A 6,273-nucleotide genomic window follows, 5' to 3' on the forward strand; every position below is an offset into this window, starting at 1 on the left:
ACCCAAAGGAAAGCACTATTTGCTCTCTGGGAGGTGGTACTGCCCTGCCAGGTGCTCCAGGCTGGGTGAGTAGAGCATCCCAGAGAAATTCCCTTCCCAGTGCTGCCGCAGCTGAGGCACCTAATGAGATCTCCTCGCCTGTGCATGCTATATTAGGGTTTCCATGGATATGGTGTCACAAACACTGGGCTGTGGCTTTGTTATATAAACAGGAGAGATTGCCACAAATACCCAAAATATCTGAAAAGGACAGGAAGAGACAAAAGCGTTCTCTGGGTGTGTTTATAAAGCGTTGTGTGATCCAGGGGATAGTGCCAGTGGGAGGTGGGAGAGGTTTGAGTGAGCTTTGGGAAGTGGAGTTTATCTGAGGGGTGGTCTCTGACTCAGGAGCTCTGGAGAGTCACTCTGATCTTCAATGGGATGTTTTTAAATGAACAAAAATGTGCTGCTGGCTGGGCTGCTCCTGCTCTGCTCGTGCCTGAGGGCTGGGCTCCTTCAGCTCCTGGTGTGACTGGCATCCTTCTCCATCCTCACTGAGCCTCAGACAGATCTTGGTCATCCCCTGTTCCTGCCATATGCAAGGAAATCCTGCTTCCTGCTGGGACCAGGGCTGGTGATGGTGGTGGGGACACACAGGCATCAAGTCTCCCAGGACTGCCCACTCCTGACCCTGCTCTGCAGGACCAGCTCATTTTTTACCATTTCAGGTGCAAAAAGTCCCTTTTGTACAGTTGAAAAGATCGTGTAATGTGAGGGAAAAGCTGCTCTAGAAGGGAGGTGGGATGTAAGGGACACAGAGACATCAGGGTGGCTAAAATTGTATTGCACTCCCACTCCCCTGCCAATAACAACACCAGAAATAAAGTGGCTTTGCAATAACCATCTCCACGCATTGGAACACAGATTCACGTGTCCCCGCAAAAGATGCTCCAGGCAGGATCAACTCTGCTCCAGCCTCGCTCTGCAGGAGAGGCCTGGGAAGCTTGGCCCAGTCCTCCCAGTGGTGATGACTGTTCCCCCAGCAGGTGCAACCCCAAGCTCCCACTATCCACCAGTGCCTCCCTTTTCCGACCCTCCATGTTCACCTGTGGTGACATTCCCAGCCCATGGCTCTGTCAGCTCATTCCTGGCCTTCCAGATGCCTTCCACTATGGGATGAGCATCCATCTATCCATCCATCCATCCATCCATCATCCATCCATCCATCCATCCATCATCCATCCATCATCCATCCATCATCCATCCATCATCCATCCATCCATCATCCATCCATCATCCATCCATCATCCATCCATCCATCCATCCATCCATCATCCATCCATCCATCCATCATCCATCCATCATCCATCATCCATCCATCCATCCATCCATCATCCATCCATCATCCATCCATCCATCCATCATCCATCCATCATCCATCATCCATCCATCCATCCATCATCCATCCATCATCCATCCATCCATCCATCCATCATCCATCCATCATCCAACCATCCATCATCCATCCATCATCCATCCATCATCCATCTATCCATCCATCCATCATCCATCCATCCATCATCCAACCATCCATCATCCATCATCCATCCATCATCCATCCATCCATCCATCCATCCATCATCCATCCATCCATCATCCATCATCCATCATCCATCCATCATCCATCCATCATCCATCATCCATCCATCCATCCATCCATCATCCATCCATCATCCATCCATCCATCCATCATCCATCCATCCATCCATCATCCATCCATCATCCATCCATCCATCCATCCATCATCCATCCATCCATCCATCCATCCATCCATCATCCATCCATCCATCCATCATCCATCCATCCATCCATCCATCCATCCATCATCCATCATCCATCCATCATCCATCCATCCATCCATCCATCATCCATCCATCCATCCATCCATCCATCCATCATCCATCCATCCATCCATCCATCATCCATCCATCCATCCATCCATCCATCCATCCATCCATCATCCATCATCCATCCATCCATCCATCCATCCATCCACTTGTTTTCTCTCCTCTCTCTCTCCATGTGAATCCGAGCCGACACCTTTCCAAGCTTCATCACCCGACCTGTGGTGGAGAATCCCAAATTCCACAAGGAAAGATCTGTTTTATCATTTAAAAACCACACCAAATCCTGTTTTTCCCCCTTCAGACACAGAACACCCTGACTGCGGTCCTCCATTACCAGCCATCCCTGATTCCACAAGACCACTCTTAATTCCCTCAAGAGTTTTCCCACCTCTGCAATGGCAGGGGAGAATTCTTCCCCACTTTGGTTGGAAATAACAGCAAAAGGAGCTGGAATGTGCTGTGGGCACGGCTCCAGGGCTGCTTGCCACATGATTTTCCAGGGGGTGGGTTGGTGCTGAGCCCTCCTTCACGGGTCTCTGCTCTTTGGTGCCAACCTTTCTTCTTGCTCTTCCTCTGGCCCTCATTTGCTGGCACTGAGCTGCTTCCTGAGGATCCCACAGCAGGCTGGAGCTCCATGATGAGGAGCAGATCCAGGAGAGGACACGGGGCCAAGAGAGCCTGAGGAGTTTGGAGATGCAGCTTCATCAGCTTAGGAAAGGGCTGGAGCATTGGATGGCAAAGGCTGCGGGCCCTGCTGCTTGAGGTTTGTGGTAGACAGCTTAGCAGAAGGACAAATAAAGATTAGAAATTGTGGATAAATGAGATTTCCTTTGGAAAATTCAATGTGGCCTCTGTACAGGGAGGGTTTGCCCTACAAACCTCTTGACAAGCTCAGGAAGCTTGAAGGGGAAGGTGTTTCCAGGAATCCTTGGATTTCCACGGCTGTGACAAAAGGCTCTGCCCTTTTCCCAGCCTTGCCTAGATACTCATGGAAGGATTAATCCCCCATGGAAGGTTTAATCTGTTAGTCAGATTCATCCTTTGGCACCCTGAGGTTGTCACCTTCACGGGCAGACACCTCTCAGAGTGACACGTGGCAGATGTGTCCCCAGGGCACCTTCAGCTCCTGCCTAAAGCCATGGCACTGGATGCAAGGCGGGGGGCACCAAGCAACGTCCCAGTTTGGTGCAGTTGTTGGGGCTGTGTTAAAAGCCAGGTGGTTCTGACATCGTGGGGGGCTAAAGCAGGTGCAGAGAGGTGGCTGTGGAAGAGCACAAGGCTGGGAATCGCTGCTGTTCTCAGCAATATAAAATTCTGCAATTAAATCCAGTGAAGGTGACTGAGACAGGAGGAGGAGGCAGTGGGGACTTTCACCCTGCTGCCGTGAATATTTGGGATCAGCTCAGAGAAAGTGCAAGAGAAGGAACCTCCATAATCGTGGGGAAGAGGCAGAGAAAAGCACCTGGTCCCTCCACGAGGACCAGAGGGTGGCTGGCACTGTGAGCTGAGCCTCAGAGCGTCCTGCTGCAGCCTCCTCCTGCAAAGCTGCACACACGGGGTCCTGTTACTGCCAGGGAGCTTCAGGCAAAAACAAAAGCCAGAGAGAAGCTGAGGAAAAGGCTTTGTCCTTAGGAATGGGAAAGGAGGGAATTTGGCAGGTGATGCCAAGGTTGTGTTGTCACTGTACCCAAACGCACTCCCAGCGTCTGCCATGTGCAGAGTTGGATTAGAGAGCCCTAACTCTGTGTTTTCCTCTTGGAACAGAGCCCTGCACAAGCAGTGGGATCCTTTAGCAGTATTAAGAGCCTTTTGCTGCTGTATTTCAGGTGAGTGTGTATTTTATTGCATCTCTGGAAGGCCACACGCTTGGTGTGTGTCACATCCACCAAACTGCAGTTGCCAAAGGAGTTTTGAGGATAAAAACATCACCAGCATCCCCCAGGCTGGGGTGTTCCACTGGGAAAACACACCGGGAGCTGGGCAGTGTTCCAGCAGCCTATTGCTCCCAGCAGTGCCCAGGTTTGGTTGTGGGTTGTGCTCACAGATCACTCTCAGGTGGAAGATTCCTCCAGGGTCAGGAAAACCAAAGGGGAACCTGCCCTGGGGATGGAGCAAGCTGGAGGTGTGGCAAAAAAAACCCTAGAGAGCAGCCTTGGATGCTAAGTGACAGGAAGATCATAAAACATTCCTGGGCAGTTTGATGCCAAGTTCTGAGTCGAAGGAGAAAACCAAGAATTTGGGGTTGCAGGAGTGGGAGGGCGCAAAATCACCAAATAACTGACGCTGAGAATGACCCACTGGTGGTGGTGGAGGGAAGCAGGTGAGCACCACCTGAGCACTGCACTTAAAACCCACAGATTATTTTGCTCCTAGCTGCTGCTGGGTCTGTTTATCCCACAGACTTGGCAGGCACAGGACACTTCCCAAATGTTGGGGTTGATGAAAGTTGTGGCTGGCCAGCTGCCAGGTCTCGAGGCTATCAACTGGCTCCCAAACTGTGGATGCTAATTAGCACTTCCCTTCTGTAAAAATTTCTGTTGCAAAGTCTGGGGAATCCGTGTTTGTACAGCCCTGGCACGGCCAGACCGTGCTCACCATGGAGGTCTTGTACATCAGTGCAATACAGAAATACATTATAAAAACATTTTTCTCCTTCACAGAATTCTGATTTCCCAGACTTGCTCTTAGAGTAAGCAACCTTCATGTTAAAGTCCGAAAAACAAGCTCTGTACTCTCCCAAGGCAGCCCAAGCATTTGCTAAGTCCTTGTTATAACATTGCTTTTTCTTGCTTCTTATCCTGGGCTCAGCTCCGTGAGAATTGCTTTGACATCTCCCTGGGAAGCAAGGAGGATGTTTATTGCAGTACCTGAGGCCAGGCATTGAAACCAAAATGAATGGGCCAAGCAGAGAACCTCCATCGTTCATATTTCTGAGCAAGGATGCAGTGACAAATTGCCAGATGGTGACGTTTGACCTGCACAAGTAATAAAAAGCTAAAATTGGTTGTTTTTTTTTTTTTTAAAGCACAGCCCTTCAACATCTTCTGCACGTGGTTCAAGTAACCTTGAAGAAAAACTCAACAGCAACCACAACACAGTTCAGCATTAAGTGATTTGATAGAATAATTAAATAATTGTCTTAAGTAGACTCTTTAAAGACAAATTGTGTTTTTTTCCCCTCACCTTCATTTCTTGTCATCACAGTGAGTGCTTTTCCTTTCAGATCTCTGCACAGGCTTTTGAACTGCGTGTAAAGTGCGCTGGAATTGCTGGAGGTGATCAGTTTATTTGGGGAGCAATTAATTAAATACAACTGTTTCCCTCTGTATAGATTAAAGGAGTGCTACGAGCGATACCATCTCAAAAAGAGCAGATGTGCTATAAAAACACTGATTATTCTCATCAGTTAAGAGGGACAGAAAAGTATCAATAGGCTGGAACTGCTGATGAGAAAAATTAAGTTAGTTCTTGGGAATGAGTTTCACTGCCAGAGAAATGAATGCTGCAGGACAAAAGTCACACATCCCAATGAATAGAGAGAATCCAGGGGCCTGCAGAAAGGTCCCTGCTGCACCAGGAGTCTGACAGCTTGGGTGGCAAGAGCCAAGGATGGTGGCAGAGCCTGCTGAGACACACTGAGCATCCTCTGTGCCCAGGGAAGCTCTGCAGGGAGCCCGGGGACCAGGGACTGCAGAGCTCAGGGAGAGCTGGGGCGGTCTGTGCTCCCCTGTCACACCAGCTTGGGGCTGGGGGACAACCTCCACGTCTGCTGTCGTGGTGCTTCTGCAGGTTGCCCACCTTCTAGAGGGGTAATGCCTCTCTAGGATTCAGGTTTTGTCCCAGATTTTGCTTTTTCCAGCTCTGAAGAGCCATCACTACCCCAGCATTAAGGCAATCTCGTGAATCACCGCTGCTGAAAATCACCACTTTGGGAAAAAGCTGTGGATGAGGGCTCTAAGCTGAGGTTGCGCTGGAATGGGCATGGATTTGGGAAGAGGAGAAACATTCCCTATTCTGTTCATGAAACCAAAACCAGCTGAAAGCCCAGCACAGCTCCTGAAAAACAGAGCAGGGAACAAACTCACATCACCTATGAAATGCCCTGGGGGCTGTGTGGGATCAAACAGGGGGTGCTGCAAGGTTTGCTTTGGCTTTGTCTCTGCCCTGGGGATGGGGAGGGGGATTCCTTTCCTGTGCCAGCACTGGGGGTGAAGCTCTCTAGTCCAAACCAGCATCCCCTGGCCCCGTGGTGGGTGATACGGCTCGGTAAGGGGGTGATTCAGGTATAGACGGGGTGACCTCACTCTGTTGGAGGGTAATTCGGGTATAGAGGGGGTGACCCCACTCTTTTGGGGGGTGACTCGGGTATAGAGGGGGGTGACCCCAC

The sequence above is a fragment of the Vidua chalybeata genome, chromosome 21, assembly GCF_026979565.1.
Source record: "Vidua chalybeata isolate OUT-0048 chromosome 21, bVidCha1 merged haplotype, whole genome shotgun sequence".
In the NCBI taxonomy this organism is placed as follows: Eukaryota; Metazoa; Chordata; class Aves; order Passeriformes; family Viduidae; genus Vidua; species Vidua chalybeata.